The sequence below is a fragment of the Lepus europaeus genome, chromosome 14 (assembly GCF_033115175.1).
Source record: "Lepus europaeus isolate LE1 chromosome 14, mLepTim1.pri, whole genome shotgun sequence".
NCBI classification, from domain to species: domain Eukaryota; kingdom Metazoa; phylum Chordata; class Mammalia; order Lagomorpha; family Leporidae; genus Lepus; species Lepus europaeus.
In genome coordinates this window covers 63,724,080-63,745,757 of record NC_084840.1, presented here as the reverse complement: position 1 = coordinate 63,745,757, position 21,678 = coordinate 63,724,080, and the positions used below count along the sequence as shown (strand labels likewise).

At 49.2% G+C, this 21,678-nt stretch overlaps 1 protein-coding gene across 1 annotated transcript in view; it reads right to left on the bottom strand.

Annotated features, from left to right (window-relative positions):
- Positions 1-21,678, bottom strand: part of KIF26B (kinesin family member 26B) — a 519,978-nt gene that overhangs the window by 479,310 nt on the left and 18,990 nt on the right. The gene's annotated exons all lie outside the window — the stretch shown is intronic.

Below are 21,678 nucleotides of genomic sequence, written 5' to 3'. Positions count from 1 at the left end.
AATTACTAGGTCATAGAATGAGAATAATTTTGAAGTTCATCATAACGCTTTGCAAAATATTTGTATTAATTCACCCTTCAGTATATGAAAGATTATTACATTAAAAAAAAAAAAAGACCTTTTAGGGCCCGCGTTGTGGTGTAGTGGATAAAGCTGCAAATTGTGTCACCAGCATCCCACAAGGGTGCCGGTTTGTGTCCCGGCTGCTCCACTTCCAATCCAGCTCCCTGCTAACATGCCTGGGAAAGCAGTGGAAGATGGCTCAAGTGTTTGGGAGACCCAGATGAAGCTCCTATCTCCTGGTTCCAACCTGACCCAGTTCCCGGTTGTTGCAGCCATTTGGGGAATGAATCAGTGGATGGAAGATCTCTCTCCCTCTCTCTGTCTCTCTCCTCCTCTATCTCTGCCTTTCAAATAAATAAATCTTTTTTTAAAAATCTTTGCTAATTTTGATCAAAACTGGTATCTCGACATTGTTTCAATTTGCATTTATGTGATTACTAGTGAAGTTGAGCGATTTTTCTTATATTTACTAGCCATTTGTGTTTCCCGTTTGCAAATTCTATTCATACACTTGCTGCCTCTACCTACCGTGGTCTTAATGTTTACATTAGCAGTTGGCAGAAAAATTATATACTCCAGATATTCTTTGCTCTAAATTTTTACATTCTCTGCAGATTGTTGTTGAACTTTTGATTTTATTCATTAATGTCCAGAAGTTTTCTGATAGAACAGTTTAATTTTTATACAGTTAAATCCATTCCTATTTTCTCTCGTGATACCTTCCTTTAAGCTTAGAGACTCCTCTGTACAAAGATTAATCAACCTATATGTTCTTCTATATCTTAATATTTTCTTGCATTTAATCCTCTTTTCTGTTTATAATTTATTTTAGTATACAATATTTTAATTAATCACATTTTAAAGATAATGAGCTAATAATGTAACAGATATTATTAAAATCAAGGAGTAAATAGTTGTTAATGAGCTAATAATGTAACAGATACTTATTATTAAAATCAAGGAGTAAATAGTTGTATTAGAAAATTAATAGCATTTTATAGGACAAATACTGTGGGATTCCAGTTACATTCACATCAGGTACCTAGAATAGCAAATTCATAGAAACAGGAAGTGATCTGGGCCAAGAGGAAGGGGCAGTGGGGAGTTTAGTGGGCGCAGAGATTCAGTTAGGGAATGAAGAGAAAGTTCTGGAGATGGATAGTGGTGACAGTTGCACAATAATACGAATGTACATCACAGGGAAACATAGTTAACATGATCGATCTTACATTACAGGTATTTAGCCATGATAAAAATTAATTTGGCAGCATGCTATTTAATCTTGGTTTAAAGAGTTAGAGATTTTAGATTGGCTGGTGAATTTAGCAGGAACAATGGTCAAAGTACTCAGCACCTAGAGTGTTGCACAGATCCTGAGTAGAATTAGAAAAGATGCCAAACCCACAAAAAAAAAAAAAAAAAAAAAATGCCCACAGAGCGAGGAACAACGGCTATCAAGAACCAGGAAGGCCACACTCGTGCATACCAGCTGAGGATCTACTGTACTCCAGGGGATACTCTTACCCATGCAACCAGTTAGGAGCAGGACCCTCTCCCATGGAAGTTTTTAAGGCACACCAACAAATGCCACCTAATTCTCCTTTCCTTTGGTAGCTGCCACTCCACTGGTTCTTGTCCAGAATGACCATACTCTTGAGTTGATTATAAACAGAGGTACGATTTAGCCGTATCACATCTGGCTCTACAAACTCACCCCAGACGATCACTTCGCAGGCTGGGTTTAACGAGAGTTCTCTCTCTGTGGACAATATCATTCCCTAGGCACTGACTTCACTGTTTTCCATGGTGAAAGGTAATCTCCTCCCACCTTCCTTTCCAAATCTGGATGCTATCTCATCACAGGAAAAGCCAAATACAAATAAATGTGTGTATGTACTTGGGATTCATCAATTATAGGGAGACTGAAGTCTCCTGAGATTAAGGGGGAAAGACCATTTCTTCACATCAAAGAATTATGAAAGTGCTGAAATTTCAGTAGCCATGTGGAAGAAATGGAGGAAAACTGTTTCAAGAAAACTTACAGGGAAACACATCCCATGTACAAGAAGAAAACGGGTACTGGCGCAGGCTTTAGGAACCAGTCAGCAGAAGCTGCTCCCAGGGAGATGGGAGTGTTGCCAAGGTCACCACGGGCAGTGACAGATGATGAGCGTGCTAAGGGGAGCCTGCAGGGCTGCAGCCTCCCTTCTAGAATCCCCGCTAAAGACCCTGAAGACAGCTAAATGGGCAGATTATCAACCAAACGGCCCCGTTCTAATCATTCCTGGCACAAAAGGAGGAAGGGCTCTGGACAAGGGAGCCTTCCCAGTCCCAGCACCCAGCTGTGGAGCCCTGCAACGGAGCATTGCTTAGCGTGCCTTCAACCCTCCGTTCGCAGTCTCAGCTCAGAAAGGACAGTCCTCCACGCCACGAAGACTTGGTGCAAAGTTCTAACTTCCGGGACATCACACCGTGGACATGAGGTCTGCTTCTTGGGGACTGCTTGAGAAAGAAAAGCCTCAGTGGACGTGTAGCACAGGCACACCTCCACAGCCTGCAGGCCACAAAGCCCCTATTGTGGCACAAATACACATGGAGGGCAAGTCCAACTGCGAATACAAAACCTTCTGTAAGCATTGGTTCTTTGTGGCTTAAAATAACAGAGTAAGATAAACTTTAAATTACAGTGTGCTGTTTGTTACGGAAATGTTAACAAGGTGTGTTTGGCCAAGGAAACATGATTTTCTGTTGTTTTCTTAGAGCAGATGACATTGAGGAGAAAAAGACAACCACTGTTAACTTTCCAGAACTGCAACAGCCTAAAAAGAGAATTTTATGCTGGATTCTTCAGGATTTGAAAGGAAAAACAACCAAGAACATGAGATGAAGATGCCTTACATTTTTTTATTGTGGTGAAATACATATACAACATAAAATGTGCCACCTTAACCATTTGTTGAAAATATTATTTATCTGAGAAGCAAGGGCGGGGGTGGGGGCTACACACACTCCCATTTACTGGTTTACTCCCCCAGTACCTCCAACAACCAGGCCTAAGGAGGGAGCTAGGAATCCAATCAGGTCTCCCGTGTGGGTAGCAGGGACCCAACTGCTTGAGCCATCCCTCCTGCTCCCAGGGTCTCCGTCAGCAGGACGCCGGAGCCAGGAGCTAAAGCAGAGCCAAGAAGCAAACACGGGCATTCGGATGTGGAACCTGAGCACCCTAACTGCCAGGCCAAACACCATTAGCCCCTTGACCATCTTTTAAGCGTGCAGTTCAGTGGTATGAAGCACTTTCACACGTGCAGCCATCGCCACCATCCGTCTCCAGAACCTCTCCATCATCCCCAACTGAAACTCAGCACCCATTTAAGTAACTCCCCACCCCCACTGGCCCAGCACCCAGCAGCCGCCATCCTGCTTCGTGAGTTGGACTACTTTATGTACCTCACGTAAGGAAAATCACACAATGCTTGTCCCTGTGTGACCGCCTTATGTCGCATCGCAAAATGTCTCCACGGTCGTTCCTTGTTGTGGCATGCGTCAGAACCTCCCACCTCTTCTGAAGTCTATCTCATTTGTATATCCACCCCTGGACAGCTGCGTTGTTCCTACCTTTTGACCATGGTGAACAGTCCTGCTTTGAACACGGCTGCACAACTATCTGTTTGAGAGCCTGCTTTCAATGCTGTTGGGCTGATAAGCAGAAATGGACTTACTGGATAACATGGGAGTCCAACATCTAATTTCTTCAGCAAGCACCACACCATTTCCGTAGCTGCTACACAATGTGACGTTCCCAGCAGCGATGCCCAGAGCTCTGTTTTAAAGTCTGGACAGTTCTTCTAAGTGTAAGCTAGTCTCTCAAAACGTATCTTGTCATTAGTTGGCCACACACAAAGAGAAAGACAAAATGTCTCTCCTAAATTGAGCTATTAAGCCACACTCAAACATGGTGGTACACCAGTAAGATCTCAGAACAAACAGGCCATCAGAGAGAGGCGGGTTTCCAGCATGACCTCACTTCCCACCCTCGCACTCAGTGCCTCGCATCTGCCCCTGGACTCCCATCTCAGTGCCTACAATCCTCAATCGTGCCTACAATCGGATTCGCATCACTCAATCTTAGATTTCCCCAAGATCAGAAAAATCAGCCACAGTTTTTATCATATCACTTGGAAAACCTGGGTAATTCCACACTCTTGGCCCATTCAAGACCCTTTATCAACTTATACAACTATGTGGCTAACACAATTTCAAATAACTCCTTTATTTAAAAAAAAATTCATTCATTTGAAAGTAAGAAAAGAGAGAGAAAGATCTGTTATCTCATTCCCCCTGTGGCTGCAGCAGCTAGGGCTGAGCGAGGCTGAAGCCAGGAGTTAATTCTGGGTCTCCCACATGCATGCAGGGGCCCCAGGACTTGGGCCATCTTCCACCGCTTTCTCAAGCCATTAGCAGGGAGCTAGGCTGGAAGTGGAGCAGCCGAGACTCAAACAGGCACCCATATGGGATGCCGGCATCACCAGCAGAAACTTTACCACAGCACCAGCCCCTCAAATAACAGCATCTCTTGTAACCATGAAAACAGAGTTACCACCTCACCATGCCCAAGATGATTACTCAATCTCATTCCCAAAACGGAAGTGCCAAGAGCCTCCAACCCCAACCCATACTCCCAAACACACGTGGAGGTAGGGAGCCCCGGGTCAGGACGAGAGCCCGAGTTGTTTCCTTAATGTCTCTCAGGCCGGTCAGAAGCAAGTGACCACAGGAAACCGCCCCCTGCATTGACCAGACGACCACACGGCTGAGGTCAACGGTCTCATCATTTCTGATCTTAGAAGACCAAGCTATTTGGAAAAGGACTGCACGTCTCTACCAGTATTTCCACGGTTCCTTTAGTGATGATGATGATGACAATAATGATGATAAAACAACTTTAATTTAAAGCAGGATATCACTTTAGTGTTCTCCACACTTTGCCGATCTCATTTGCATCTTGTCTGAAGGGTAAGCGGGATGCCTATCAAGATTCCCACCTCAGAAGACCAAGGTGGAGAGAAGTCACTTCCTGCCTGGCCCTAGAGAAAGACATGAGACAGGGCCTCCAAGGGTTCCTACTCTGACCTCGTGACCTCTCACCCATGACCCTTGCTCCCCTTCCAAGCTGGGTTTCCCAACACAATTCCTATGGACAGTAGCTGCCGGCATGCCTCTTACCTCGCAGACCCAGGGAGAGGAGTCACTGGCCCGGGCTGTGGAGCTGATGCAGTGGCACCCACAGCAGAAAACGAAGACGCTCAGCACAGGCAGTGAGGGCTAGCCGAGGCGAAGGCGGCGGCTTTCCCACTGCCGCAGGGAGATCACCAGCATCTCCAGAACCCAGTGCAGACTGCGACATGCTCTTATTTAGAGAACCGGCACATGTGGGAGAGCGGCTATTTAAAGAAAATATAAACACTAGAAATGCAAGTGAGGAAACCAGTGGCAAATGGAATTCCTTTTTTTTTTTTTTCTTTTTTTTTTCAAAGGCTATTCCTTGACTCTCTTCCATCCACTGGTTCACTCCCCAAATGCCCACAACAACCGGGGCTGGGGCAGGCCAGCATGAGAAGCCTGGACTCAGTGTGGTCTCCCACACCAGCAGCAGGAACCCAAGTATTTGGGCTATCACCTGCTTCGTCCCAGAGTATGCATTAGTGGGAAGCTGGAGTCAGAAGCAGGGTCAGGACTCAAACCCAGGTACTCCAATATAGGATGCAGGCATCCCAAGAAGGAGCTTAACCACTGTACCAATACCCACCCCAACTGGAATTCTTGACTGTGGTCATTAAATCATCAGGTAACTGCTCATTTCTGTGATACAAGACTAGTAATGCAATGCTGGCATTGTGATATAACGGGTTAAGCCACTGCCTGCAATGCCGGCTTCCCATATGGGTGCCGGTTCGTGTCCCAGCTGCTCCACTTCTGATCCAGCTCCCTGCTAATGCACCTGGGAAAGCAGAGGAAGATAGCCCAAGTGCTTGAGACCTTGCCATGCACATGGGAGATCCAGAGGAAGCTGTTGGTTCCTAGCTTCAGCCTGGCCCAGCTCTGAGAGTTGCAGCCATATGGGGAGTGAACCAGAGGATGGAAGATGTCTATCTCCCTGTCCCTGTAACTCTGCCTTTTGAATAAATAAAAAAGAAATATTAAAAAAAGACTTTCAATGCATCACCCTTTCAGGCTTTGCAGAAAGAAAAGAGACCACAGTGATGGCTGACTTAGGGCAAAACTGCCCTTCACAGTAACAAGAGGAGTTTAGATCCGCACAACTGCATCTTCAGATGTTGTCCAGACTCCCCGTGTTATGCTCTTCTCGAAGGCTGGAACCATATCTCATGATTTATCTCCACCACCTCGGCACCCAGCAGAATCTCCAAAATGGCATATTTGCAGAGAAGCAGTTAAAAAAGGGGGGGGGGGGCTCTGAAAATCACCCATGGAATTGGACTGGGTTGTAAATTCCCAGACAAATGTCTAAACAATTACTCTGGACACTTTTTCAGTGCAAACTATACTAAACATGTTCTCTGTCTTTTGCAACAATGAAAACCTCCATCAGCCACCTCAGAGTTAGGAGGAAGCCATATCTGCTAGGTGCAATCCATCTTTCTTTATACAGACTCTCCTCCCTGGGAGACAGAAGATTTGGGTGCACCTGCATATGTGCTGAAAGAATTCCTGAAAAGTTAATTTCAATTGCACCAAGAGAGACTGCTCTCCAAAGAGAAACAATGGATAAACTGTTACATGATGAGAACAGACACACTGTATTTAACTTGTTGCATAAACTCAGATTTTTCAGTACTGAGTGTTTCTTAATTCCCTGCAGGAGAGATGAGTACATTTGATTTTCAGTACTTCCCTCCCAAGATTTTAGAATCCAGTGGCAGCTCCCCAATCCAATGTGAACCAGCTCCCCCAGAGAGTAGGATGCACAGTGCGCGCCTGAGTGTGTGGATGAGGACATGCATGTGTGTGCAAACTTCTAGACGCAGGATCCAGTCTCCACCATCACTCCCTTTGCCACAGGGCTCAGCTCTTTCTGGAAATGTGTCTGAAGTGCTCGGGACCTGGCCTGGAGCTCAGGTGATAACGTATTGAAGTTCATCCAGACACCCTACCACTGAGTTTGCTCTCGTGAGTGCCTCAAGAGGGAACACCCTAGGAGGCCATTCCACTGACTGAAGTCTATCTGGTGCCACTAGTCGTGGTTTTGGGGAATAGTAAGCCCAGTGTCTCAACCCCCTCCACTTCCCCAAATAAGTGTCCCTGATCTGATCCTGGCAGTACTTGGGAGGAAAACCACAGAGGCATACTTGAGAAAGCCCCTAGGCCTATGGCAGGTGATCAGGGCGGTGGGGTAGAGGAGGGGTGAGATAAAAAAAAAATTTTTTCACTGAAAGCAAGAATGGGTTCAAAAACAGGGAGAGAGTTATTTTATCCAACGGCTACATGACAGCTACCCAGGAGAAAACTTGATCACTCTGTCTGCCCCGACAGCTCACCTGGCAGGCTGCCCTGCTGCCAACACGGCATCTCCGATGCCTCATTTGCTCTGTCCCCTCTGACGCTGGTGAAGAGGCCAAGCTTTCCTCCGATTCGTGCCAAGGTCCTGCAGTCTGTCTCCCACCTGCAGGCTGCTCCTGTGGGCGTCCCTCAGCCCCCAGAAGGTGTGTGTTAGAGGTTTTGGCAGGAACTCCAGTCCCCGCCTGCTCGGGCGCCAAACTCTCACGTCAATCTTTGCCATCTTGACTCCACCCAGCATGCGACGGCCACTATGTATGTTTTCTTAGAAAATAAAGGACAGGAAAGAAAATCCACACTGACTCTTCTAAATCTATCTTGCTGAAACCTCAATGAGCCTGGGAAATGTTTGTGCTGCAGGAAAAGTGAATAACCTTAACTCAAAATGGATCACAAACCAAAACGGCAGAGTGAAACCTACCAAGCCCTCAGAAGAAAATGCGGGGGTAAATCTCCATGACCCTGAGTTAGACAGCAACTTCTATGCTATGACACCAAATGTATGACAATAAAAAGTTGGACTTCCCCAAAAATTAACTTTTGTGCTTTAAATGACACAATCAAGAAAGCAAGAAAAATAACTCACAGACCAGGAGAAAATGTATGGCCAAGCATATATCTGATAAGGGACTTGTATCCAGAATATATAAAGAACTCTTACAATTCATTAACCGAAAAAAAAAAAAAAAAAAAAGCTCAATTTAAAACAAGTTTCAAAGATTTGAATAGACATTTTCTCAAAGGAAATACATGAACGGTCAATAAGCACACAAAGAGGTGATCAACCTCATTAGTTATCAGTGAAACACAAATCAAAATAACTACAAAATATCACGTCACATTCACTAGACTCAGAGACACAACTGGTGTTGCTGCTGTAGCATAGTAGGTTAAGCCTCTGCCTCCAGTGCCAGCATCCCATATGGGTGCCGGTTCAAGTCCTGGCTGCTCCACTTCTGATCCAGCTCCCTGCTAATGATCCTGGGAAAGCAGCAGACAATGGCCCAAGTGCTTGGATCCCTGTACCCATGTGGGAGACCTAGAAGAGGCTCTTGGCTCCTGGCTCCAGCCTGGCCCAGCCCTAGCAGTTACAGCCATTTGGGGAGTAAACCAGTGGATGGAATAGCTCTTAAAAAAAAAAAAAAAAAAGGATTTATTTGAAAGTCACAGTTACACAGAGAGAGAAGGAGAGGCAGAAAAAGAGGTCTTCCATTGGCTGGTTTACTCCCCAACTGGCCGCAATGGCCGGAGCTGCGCCAATCCAAAGCCAGGAGCAAGGAGCTTCTTCAGGGTCTCCCACGTGGGTGCAGGGGCCCAAGCACTTGGGCCGTCTTCTACTGCTTTCCCAGGCCACAGCAGAGAGCTGGATCAGCAGTGGAGCAGCTGGGACTCAAACCAGCACCCATATGGGATGCAGGCACTGCAGCTGGCAGCTTTACCCACTACACCACAGTGCCAGCCCAGCTCTCTTTCCGTTTGTCCCTCTATCTCTCTCTGTAACTCTGCCTTTCAAAGAAATAAAACAAATCTTTTTTTAAAAAAGACACAGAGAGTATCAGTGAAGGTGTGCAGAAAGGGCTCCTTGCCTGCAGCTGGTGGAGTGTGGAATGGAGCAGTGCTGCAGACAGCAGCTCGCAGGTTCTCCAAGTGAGAAACAGTGGGGACCACATCTGCCACCACTTCCCTTACTAGGGATCCACCCCTGAAAAAGCACACATATGCAGAATCTCTGGAACAGTCATGGAAAACGTGTATTATGAAAGAACTACGGGGCCAGCCGGTGCTGCGGCTCACTAGGCTAATCCTCCGCCTGCGGCGCCGGCACTCTGGATTCTAGTCCCGCTTGGGGCGCCAGATTCTGTCCCGGTTGCTCCTCTTCCAGTCCAGCTCTCTGCTGTGGCCCGGGAAGGCAGTGGAGGATGGCCCAAGTGCTTGGGCCCTGTACCCGCATGGGAGACCAGGAGAAGCACCTGGCTCCTGGCTTCAGATCAGCACAGTGCGCCAGACACAGCAGCCATTGTGGGGTGAACCAACGGAAAAAGGAAGACCTTTCTCTCTGTCTCTCTCTCTCTCTCTCACTGTCCACTCTGCCTGTCAAAAAAAAAAAAAGCTATGGGGCCAGCACTGTGGCAGTGAGTTAAGCATCCGCCTACAGCACCAGCATCCCTCATGGGCGCCAGTTCAAGTCCCGGCTTCTCCATTTCCAATCCTGCTCGCTGCCAATATGCCTGGGAAAGCAGCAGAAGATGCCCCAAGTGCTTGTGCCCCTGCCACCCACACGGGAGACCTGGAAGAGGCTCCTGGCTCCTGGCCCAGCCCTAGCAGTTACGCCCATTTGAGGAGTGAACCAGCAGATGGAAGACCCTTCTCTCTGTCTCTCCCTCTTCTCTGTCTGTAACTCTGCCTCTTAAATAAATAAATCTTTTTAAAAAAAAGAAAAGGCTATGTATGGATTTCAAAATTTTTTGCACTGTCTTTTAATTGTATTTTTACAAACTTTCTGCAGTACCCTGATATATCCACACAAAGACCTATAAGTGATCATTCACAGCAGCATTATTTGTAACAGCCAAGAACTAGAAATAATCCACAAGTCCATCTACTGATGAACAGATACATACCACGTGGTATAGCCACACAATGGACAGCTATCTGGTAACAAAACAAGGAAGCACAGATGGGTGCAGAGAGCCTTGAAGACACTGCATGAATGAGAACCCGTACTCCGGAGTGGGGCTCTGGCACGGCAATTCAGCCGCAGCTTGGGAAGCCGGCACCCATAAGAGAGTGCCTGGGTTCAAGTCCTGGCTTGATTCCTGATTCCAGCTTCCTGCTGCGGTAGCAGGTGATGGCTCAAGTACATGGTGGCGGGGACCCAGATGGAGTTCTCAACACTTGGCTTCGTTCAGCATGGTCCAGCCCCCACTGTGGCAGGCATCTGGGGACTGAATCAGATGTTCGTATGTGTGTGAGTGCCTTTCAAATAAATAAGTAAATAAATTAACCAGAGTTTCAAAAGGAACCATATTCCAAAGATCACATATGATTCCCTTTATATGAAAAGTCCCAAATAGGGAGAAAAAAAAAAAATCTGTGGAGACAGGAAGCAGATCAGTTGCTCGGGGATGAGAACATGGCCGGGGAAGTGACAATGGTCACGAACAAGTTCTAATACCAACCCCCAGGCCCACAGAATGAGCAGACGCCCGCGCCTCCTCGCATCCCTCCCTCCCCCTCGTCTTGCAAAGCTGAGACTACAGGGACCTTGCCACAGCAAATACACCCAGTGGGCTGACTTTCCCCCAAATCGTGATTTCCCCAGAAAACCAATCCCAAGAGGAACCAACCAACAACATCCAGTCTTCCAAACCTGTTGCTCAGCTCCAGCCCAACACGGCGCCCCGCACAAACCCCATGCCACGGCCTCAGAGCATGAACGTGCTGATTTTTGACCTGGGCTGTGATATAACACAAGAAATATTCATTCTCCGGAGGCCTCTTTTTTTTTTTTTTTTTTAACTCTACTCCATTTCTCACTCCTGAATTCTCTTGAGCCAACGTAACCCAATCTTGGAAATTTACACTATAATGTGATCGAGAGGGCTTGGCAAGAGCCTCTGCAGTAAATTGGCACCCGCGCTAATCGATAACCTACTTTGAAATGAAAAGACTCGGCCGGTCCTCCCTCAGCAGCAGGCTGCCAAGCAACAGAGCGCGCCTGGCTCGGGGTGACAGCTAATTGCCACGCTCACAAAGCCGGGGCAGTCTTATCCAGGTGATCCATTAGCTGGGAGCTCCTATAAAAGGAGCAAGAAAAGAGGGGGGGAGAAATCAGGGCAAGGAGGTTAAACAGCACAGAAGTGATTTAAAGGGAGAAAAGGACTGAAATTTGTGTGTGAAAGAGATCAAGAGAAGAAACTCCAATGCACTGAGAGCTCTGGCAAATTCCTCTCTGGCCATTGTTGGGGCTCCTGGGTGCCCCCCCCATCTCTGCCAGGGCCTGTCGCAGGCTGCGATGGGGGAGGGGAGAGGTCCAGCGTCCCCCTCCCTGTCCTGCACAGTGGCCTCAGAATCCTGCAGCCGCCACTCCCCGGGTGTGATTACTTCTGTGGCTTGGCTTCTTACTGTCTCCCAGCGGCCACCGCCACACCCACAGCCAACCTAGCGCAGCCTCTGGGTTGCATAAGCAGATTGGGTGGTTTGGTTTCTTTTAAAGATTTAGTTATTTATTTGAAAGTCAAAGTTACAGAGAGAGGGAAAGAGAGGAGGAGAGAGGGAGAGAGGGAAAGAAAGAAAAAGAGAGGTAGATCTTCCATCTACTGTTTCACTCCCCAGATGGTCACAATGATCAGGACTGGGCCAGGACCAAGCCAGGAGCTACATCCGGGTTTCCCACGTGGGTGCAGGGGCCCAAGTACTAGGGCTTTCCCAGGCCATTAGTGGGGAGCTGGGCCGGTGTCTCCGGCGGCAGCTTTACTGGCTATGCCACAATGCTGGTGCTGATTGGATGATCTTAGAAAGTGACTCCACATCCCTTCTCTGAGAGCATGGGGTCACACTCAGTAAAGGCCACACTTGAGGAAGGAACAGTGGCAATGATAGATGCTGGGTACTGAGCACTGATGCCCGCCAAGTATTTTAACAGAGACCACCTCACTTAATCTCACAAATAACCCTGAAAGGAGGGGGCCGCCCTCTTTGCACAGGTGTAGAAGCTGAGGCAGGGGCAGGGTTGAGCAAACTGCTCAAAACACATCACTATTTCAGAAGAGTCAGGACTCGAACCCAGACCCCCTGGAAGGGGACTGCTCATACTCTCAGCACTCCAGCTCCTCAAGTTGCATGTTCGCCCCCAAGGAGAGGGGGTAACTCTTGGGTTCCCCCCACCAACACACTTAGAAAAGTGCCAGGATCTGACATCTTCAAAATATTTCAGAGGAAAACAAAAGTTCCACGGAAACCGAATTTCATTTATCTTTAAGTCTTTAATTTTCATTCTATTTCAGAGAGACAGAGAGAGAGAGATCTTGCATCCATTAGTTCGCTCCTCAAATGTCTGCAACAGCCAGGGCTGCCCAGGTGGAAGCCAGGAACCGAGTCCTCAATCCAGGTCTCCCACGTGGGTGGCAGAGACAAACATCAGAGCCATCACCTGCTGCCTCCAGCTGCATCGGAAGTGCAGCAGGGGTTCAGCCAGGGCACTCTGATGTGGGCAACTTAACTGCTGCCCCAAATCACAAGATGTTCCTTTAGGTACTACAACAGCTCTTCTTGCCGTCTTCCAATTCCCCCTGCTGTTGCCAGCCAAGACCCCAGAGCACAAATCTGGGCCCCTGCTTTAAGATTCTCCATCAAGTTGCAGCCTCATCCTTGGCCAGGCCCTCCAGGCCCCGCCTCCCCGGCCAACTGTCCCTCTGCTTGGCCCTCACCACCAGGTGCACCAGCTGCGCTCCAGGCACTGGGGGCGCCTCAATGCCCCTGCAGCTCCAGCTCCAGGAACAATCCGCCCTCTGTTGTCAGAGCTAACACCTGCTTGTCCTCCCTGGTCTCTGCAACCCCCCCTCCGCTGCTCCTACTCTGCCCACGCACACTCACAGGCAACCTTGGAACACGGTTTGGGACAGGTTTCTTAACACCAGCTTCGCTGGCTACTTTTGAGACCAAAGCCCCGGTCTCATCTGTTTCCCAATCTGTAGCATGAAACACAGAGTGACAAGTGCCAGGAGCCCGACAGGTGTTTGACACATGAAGAAGTGACCGAATGACTTCATGGAGTCACTAGGATCTTCCCCTTCAGAGCGCAAACTCTGGAGTGCTGTTTCGAGCCAGATGAGGAACTGTATTTTAGAATACCTCAGAGTAGGCAGGAGAGATGGGAGTTATGCTTAATGCGGATGGAGTTTAGGTTTGGGATGGTGAGAAAGTTCTGGAGCTGGACAGTGGTGTGGGCTGCCGACAGCATCAATGTGTGGGGCCAGCCTCGTGGCGCTGCAGGTTAAACCACCACTTGCGATGCTGACACCCATAAGAGCGCGCTGGTTCAAGCCTCAGTTCCCTACTAACGAGCCTGGGAAGGCAGCAGAAGATGGCTCAAGTGCTTGGGCCCCTGCACCCACATGGGAGACCGGGATGGAGTTCCTGGCTCCTGATTTCAGCCTGGCCCAGCCCTGGCCCAGCCCTGGCCATTGTGGCCATGTGGGGAGCACCCAGAAGATGGAAGATCTATCACACTCTCTGTTGCTCTTTCAAAAACAAATAAATCTTTAAAAACAGTAAAAGCAACGATGCAAATGTGCTTCATGCAACAGAACTGCACACTTACAAATGACTAAAACGGTGAATGTGATGGAACGTATGGAATTCCCACCATCAGAAAAGCAAAAATACACGGGATGAAGACCACCAAGAGACTGCTGATGTAAGGTGACCCCAGGAAGCGCTGAGAGCAAAGCACGTGCACACGACAAATGCCTCACAGACACAGCTCCTCTTGCTGGCAAAGACAGCCCTGGACCTGTGGGAACAACTCCCCAGATCCAGCCCAAGTACTTAGTTGTACTTGGAAGGTGGCAGTGACTGCCAGCTCACTGGCCGGCACGCAGCAGGTCCTCAAAGCACTTCCTGAGTGTGTCTGGAACCACTAGGACAGGCAGTCAGGAATCTTTGCTACATGGAGGTCTTTTTCCCGTAACAAAGCAGTGACAGCGACGCTCCCCCAAGGAACAAAGTGCCTCTGCCCAGAAACATGGGGACTCGGCGCCCCACAGCTGGGCTCACCCATGTGCACCCACACCACCCTCTCTCTTCCCATCCATATCCTTCCCGGGTGCAGCCAGCCCTGCTCCTTACGTGAGCCCTCGCCCCCTCTCTGATCAGAAGCCATAACTCACTCCCTGCCCACAGAGCACCCCTCCCTCCCGCCACTAAAAGCATCCAACCTGTGATGAGAAAAAAGCCAAGAGAGCATTTTTTCCTCGTGGCCTCATTTGAAGGTCATTCGGCTGACCAGAACCAGCCTCAATGTCGCCAGCATTATCTGTCACCAGAAAGCAAGGAAGAAAATTCACTCACGCCCCAAGACAGGTAAAATCTAAACCAAAAGGCAGCGTGCGCCCCCTGTACCTCCCAGCACAGCCCAGGTCCTTCCTAAGCCTGACACTCCAGGCTCCGCTCCCCTCAGCAGATTTATAGGGTTCCCTGGCAACATTCTTCTGTTAGGACATAGTGCTATCCTGGGGGGTTGGGGGATCAGGGAGCTGTAAAGAGAATGGCCACACTGTGTGTGCATGTAAACAGCCGGCAGAGGCAACCACAGAGTTTTCTGCAGAGCAGCCACTCAGGAGGCGTCCAACACTTCAGAGCAGGCTGTATGCAGCAAGCAGGAACCATACACAAAACAGAAAGACTCACCTAAGTCAGAGGCCCGTCACCTGTTAGCCCATCCCATCAACCATATGGAAGCACCATTAATAGGAGTCAACCCTTCCCCCTCTTCTCCAGTGTCCCAGAAGCCTTTATCCTGGGGAGGAAAAAGTTGAACTACAGGCCCACGCCTATCTGGAGCCTTGGGGGCGTGGCTAAAACGGCATCTCACACAATGCCTATCCCAACTCCAGGCTCACTGTCAGAGGGGCATACAGAAAGACAAGGAAATAGGCCGGCGCTGTGGCTTAACAGGCTAATCCTCCACCTTGCGGTGCCGGCACACAGGGTTCTAGTATGTTGCCCCTCTTCCAGGCCAGCTCTCTGCTATGGCCCGGGAGGGCAGTGGAGGATGGTCCAAGTGCTTGGGCCCTGCACCCGCATGGGAGACCAGGAGAAGCACCTGGCTCCTGGCTTTGGATCAGCGTGATGCGCCGACCGCAGCGGCCATTGGAGGGTGAACCAACGGCAAAAAAGAAGACCTTTCTCTCTGTCTCTCTCTCTCTCACTATCCACTCTGCCTGTCAAAAAAAAAAAAAAAAAAAAGACCAGGAAATAAAGCCTGTGACAGACCAGGGCTGCATTCTCCTGCACTCCTAGTAACTTCTAAAGAGTATTCTAATAACTTTTGACTGTAATAGACTTGAAAAAGAATCAATCTTTCTGAAAAAGATGCAGTGTGCCACAGAGACTCAACATTGAAGTAAAATAGCTCAGAATAAGATTTCACCACCTTTAAATAAAGCTTGCGGCTCTTCTAACACTAGACAGGAAAACAATTAGAAAAGGAGCCAACAAAAGAGGACTCTGAGTCAATATTAACAAAAGAGATCTTAGGGCTCAGGGTATGACACCTTCATTATTTTTCATTGTGGCTGGACTCAGTGACATTGCTTTTTTTTTTTTCCAGAAAAGATTTATCTGATAAAGGATCAGTATCCAAAATATACAAAGAACTCTTAAATTCAACAATAAGAAAATGAACAATCCAGTTTTTTAAAAAATAGGCAAAAGACCACAACAGACACCTTAGCAAAAAAAAGATATACACATAGCAAATAAGCGTATGATAAGATATTCAACATCATGTGTAACTAGGGAATTGCAAGTTAAAAAGCAATGAAATACCACCACACTCTTAATTAGAATGGTCAAAATTTGAAACCCTGAGAATAGCAAGTGCTGGCAAGGGTGTGCAGCAATAGGAATCCTCATTCGTTGCAGGTAGGAATGCAAAATAATACAACCACCTTGGAAGAGTGGCAATTTCTCACAAAACTAAACATACTATTACCTGGCAACCCACTAGTCATGCTCTTGCTATCTCGAATGAAGTAAAAACTTAAGCCTACACAGAAGCCTGAATGCTAATGTTACAGCATCTTTATAATCATGATTGCCAAAATTGGAAAGCACCAAGATTGGACTCAGTGACATTCTACACCTTACCTGTAATAATAATAATAAAATAAAAATAAGAAATACCATTAAGAAATGGCGCTTCTTAATTTTTTGTGCTTGCTCTTTTTCCCCAAATACTGAAATGACAGAACCTCCCAGCATCTTCACCCACAGACATTTGCCTCCACCTGATGTGTGGGGAGAGGGGCACTGGACACGTTGGTATGACATGTGCGGGTAGGGGCACTGGACATGTCAGTGTGACAGGTGTGGAGGGGCACTGGACCCGTCGGTGTGAACGGGCATCGTGTCTCCTATTTACGCCCCCTCCTCCGGGTTTCCCAACCTGGTCCTCTAGGTTCATGCCCCCACCTTACCTACATCACCCAGCAGAATTCATGTCACTGCACAGGGGACTCCTTTACCCTCCTCACGGGAGGAAGGCTAAATTTTGGACCCTGATACCTGGAAAGGAAGGGAGTTTGAACCTTCTAATATTCTTGTCTCAGACCTGCTCTTATTTTTGGCAGAGCTAAATGATGTAACAAAGATTTCACCCCTTCTCAAAACTACAGCAAGGGAAGAAAACAAAAAGATCTGAACACAGCACTTCGTAATTCATACTGTATCTACAATAAAAGTTCAAGTGTAACAGGCACACAGAGCTCAGCGGTATGTAGCCGGTACTGCAGAAATATAGGAATACATCACTGCTCTTGGTGCATTAGCATGAACACACGGGACGCATTTTACAAAAGCACGTCAAGTCTGGAGCCCAGCCTCAGGTCTGCCACACCTACTGCTATCTGCTCTCCAGTGTGCCTGTCAGCCCAGCCCTCCTCGCGGCTGAAACGTGGTAGGGACCCAGTGGACTGCCTTGGGATTGCAACGGAACAGGCAGCCTTTCGCGCCTGGGTCACAACACTGAGCGAGGGCCACGTCAGCAGCCCCTGCAGCAGTTACTACACCATCTAACCGCCTTAAGACAAAAGCCACAGCTCCAGCTCTGCGCCCTGCTGGGAAACCTCCAGGAAGCCAGGAATGAGCGCAGCTCCCAGAGAGAACTGTCTGAAGGAGCGCTTTGCAGCGGAAGCGCCGGCCCTTGCCAGTCTGCTGGCGGGACACCTCATCTGCAGGCAGACTCAGGTCTACCACACCGGAAAAACCGCCTTACTCCCTGGCGTCACACACCTACCAAACGGTGGGCGATCCCGCAAGCTCGGGAGGGCTGCCAGGGGTCCTGGGTCTGACCTGAACTCGTGGGTGACACAGATCCAGGGCCTGCAGCCCCCACAGGGACAGGCACAGCAGGTACTGCAGAAACAGTCACTGAACTGGTAGAGGGGGAGGTTTCCTGGCCTCTGGATCCTTCCTTTGCTTTTGTCTATTAACTGAAGCTAACCCAGACCACCCCACGTCCAGCCAGGACATTCCTTAAAGGGGTGCTGGGAGGAAGAAGGGGAAATGTGCCAAGGCCCCAGCACAGAAACCTGAGAACACAGCTATATAAACACGAGGTGGTTTTGCCTTATCAGATCTCTAAAAGGGTCCATTTGGTCGAACTCCAAAAAAGTCATACACACGAAATGTGTTGGCAAATTTGGAAAAGTTATGCTGCCATTTCACGTACTGCTGTCAAGGATCCAGGAGCTTAATAAATCATTTTTTTTGGGGGGGGAGGGAATGTACTGCAAAAAGTGCAAAGTAATAACAATCGCACATTTAATGCGCTGCTCTCACGAATTTATTTGCTAGCTGAACGTGTTTACTCAGCGACGATGGCTGCCTGGGTAAAATTTTTCAGACTATCCCAGGCACAAATCAAACTGCCGCTCTGCACCGAGTCCCGTGGAGGAAGGCGGCTGTGGCCCAGAGGGGCGCAGAGGGAGGCGCCAGGGGCTCCAGGCTGGCGCGGAGTGGGAGAAGAAAGACAGAAGGGGCAGGGGTGGCCGCCTCCCTCTCTACGCCCATCTCCTGGCCTCATTTCTGGACAGTCTTCCCACCTGTCACCCAAGGAGCTGTGATGAGGCTCACGCAGAGGCGGCGGCACCGAGCGCAGGGGCCGCACGGACCGCCCCACGCCACGCCACAGGGCCCTGGTCCAGCGCCCCTCTGGATAAGGGGCCCAGCACCAGCGTCTTCCTCGCGGGTGGGTCGTGGGGGTCCGATGTGGAGCTGCCCACCCTGTGCTCAGAAGGACTGGGGTTCTCGCCAGCCTTCGCCAGCCACTGGGGGCAGCGCACAGGGATAGCGCTTCCCTCAGAACAGGGTTCTGCGGCCCAGCTTGTCCTGCTGTGTGCTCACATACCCATAATATCCAGGGGTACTTTTTAAACCCTTTTCTGTGTGCAGTTCCGTGACATCAGGTGCAGTCCCATCGGCGTGCACCCACCACCACCACCGGCGGTACCCTGGACTTGGCCACAGAATCTGACAACACGGGGTATCCCCTATTGAGTGGAATCATACATAGTAAGTGGCCCTTGGATACCGGCTTACTTCACTTGGCATTATATCCTCAAAGTTCATGCATGTTGGAGCATGGGTCAGAGATCTCTTCCTCCTTATGGCTCATAGTCCATTGTATGGGCCACCTTTTTTTTCTCAGTCCTTCATCTGTCAGTGGTCATATGGGTGGCAAGAACCTTTTGGCAGATGTGAATTTTATTTATTTGAAAGGTAGAGTGACAGAGACAGCAGAGAAAGAGATCTTTGGTTCACTCCCCAAATGGCCACAACAGTCCAGGCTGGGGCTGCACCAGGTTGAGGCCAGGAATCAGGAAACCCATCCAGAATGCTCACATGGGTAGCAGGGCTCCAAGCACTGGGCCATCTGCTGCTGCTTTCCCAGGCTATCAGCAGGAAGCTGGATCGGAAGTGGAGCAGGTGGCACTGCAGGCAGTAGGCTAACCTGAAGCGCCACAATGCTGGTCCCTGGCGTGTCACCTAGAACCCTCCTTTGCTAATGCTGCTGGGTAAATCTTACATTTCTGGTCTCTGGCCACGTGACCCCTCACCTCCTCAGCTCTCCCTCACTAACTCCTACATGCCTCCTTAGCCTCAATTCCACTGCCACCCCTCCCAGAAAACCAGCCCTCTCCCAGCCACCGCACTGCTCAAGCTGTGCCGTGAAGAAGGAAGGGCAAGCAACAACAGCAGCCATTGCCCAGTGGCCTAAGAGGTGAGGGCTGCATCCGCCCCCCCCCCCCACCAGGCGTCTTACTAACCTCACATCTCCAGCACCGCCCATTCTGCACAGTGAAGGCCAAAGACACACAGGCAGAGGAGTGGCTAGAGGGACAACAGATGACGAGAAAATGAAAACTCAGGGGCTGGCACTGTGGCGCAGTAGGTTACGTCTCCACCTGCGTGCTAGCATTCCATACGAGCACCGGTTCAAGTCCCAGCTGCTCCACTCCTGATCCAGCTCCCTTCTAATGTGCCTAGAAAAGCAGTGGAAGATAGTCCAAGTCCCTAGGCCCATGTACCCACATGGGAGATTCAGAAGAGGTTCCTGGCTTCAGCCTGGCCCAGTCCAGGCCACTGTGGCCATCTGGGGAATGAACCAGTGGATAGAAGTCCGATATATATATCTCTCTCTCTCTCAAATAAATAAAATATTCTTTTAAAAAAGAAAAAAATGAAAAAAATCAATGAACTGAGTATTAATTATGTGGACTGAACCCTGGTGGGGGTCACCCATATGTGACACCCGGATGGAGTTTCAGGCTCCAGGCTCTGTACTGGCCCAGCCCTGCCCATTGCAGTCATTTGGGGAGTGAACCAGCAGATAAGAAGATTGATTCATTCATTCTCTCTCTCTCTCTCACTCACTGCAGCTCCGCCTTGTAAATAAATAAATAAATAAATCTTTAAAACAAAAAGAATTGGTGGCATTCATTAAAATCAATATATTAGAATGATCTTTGCTCTGTGTCAATGCTAGAAAAAGAGTTTGGGAAATCCAGGATCCCATAAAAAGACACCAGTGGGACCAAGATCCATGGGCGACACGGGTGGGGGCTGCTCTCACGCCTCGATCCCTGGAGTCTCATTCTTTTCTGGGAACAAGAGGCCAGGCCCATGGGATGGCCTCACTGCCCCTCCTGGAGTCGCCCAGGCATCCCTTTCCTGTCAGCCTCTTCCTTTAGCCCAGTGCTGTTTCCATCACTCAGCAGTGGACAGGAGATTTTGTTTGTCTTCTCAAAAGGCCAGAAATGCTTGGAGAATTCTTTTCAAAAAGTCACTGTTGTCTACTGCACAGGCAGCAGAACGGGATCACCAACCACACTCAACAGCCGCAGAGCCGGGAAGGAGCTTCGCAAGCAAAGTCTCGGGAACCCACGACGGAGACTTGGGAGCAGAGGTTTTCTGGGCGACCCTAAACAACTCTCCAAACCTCTGCATCCTCCTGTCAGCCCCTTCCCGGCCACCACTGCAGGGAGGGCCGTGTGCAGAACCCCCAAGAACCACGAGCACCCGCCAAACAACGGGAAGCAGCACAAGCCACCACCACCAAAGGCCATCACCCGGCGCTTCCTTCCCCCCGCGGCTGCTCACACAGGAAGCAGAGCGCCCAACTCTGGGGCATATTAAAACCCTGCCTTTGTATCGCGTTTACCACCCGGGCTGCAAAAAATGCTCGTAAAGCCGTCACAGTCAGACCTGCAGCTGCCAGCCGCTTCCTCCACGCTCAGCCGGCCAGACAGCTGGCCGTCCTTCCCCTCTGAATGCACTTTTAATTGCACAGCCCACTTTATTAGCTGCTTTGACCTCCAATAAAAGCCCGGGCCTAATAATGCCTGAAACCTGAGACAGGATGTCTACCACGTTCCCAACTTCTACGCTGCCTTCGGGGGCTCCTGCCAAGTGTGTCTGCACGCATCTGTGTACATACACACACACACACACACGATGCACTTTGCAGACCTAGCTGCATGTACACATTTAGAGGCAAAAAATGAAGGGAGAAAGAAAGGACCGCACGTCTGAGGACACAACCAACCAAAGCCGGGGTGGAGCGTGGCTGCGCAGCCTTCTGCTCACTCTCCACCAATGGCTGCGTAGGGAACTTAGCAGAAGACTGAAGAGGAATAAGTGATTTCCCTGTTGCTCCTGCAGCTCTGTGCCTGATCTCAACTATATTTGTTCCAAAGTCCTAATGTGCACTGGGCTCATAAAAACAAAATGAAGTTCTTCTTTTAATATCTGGGCCCA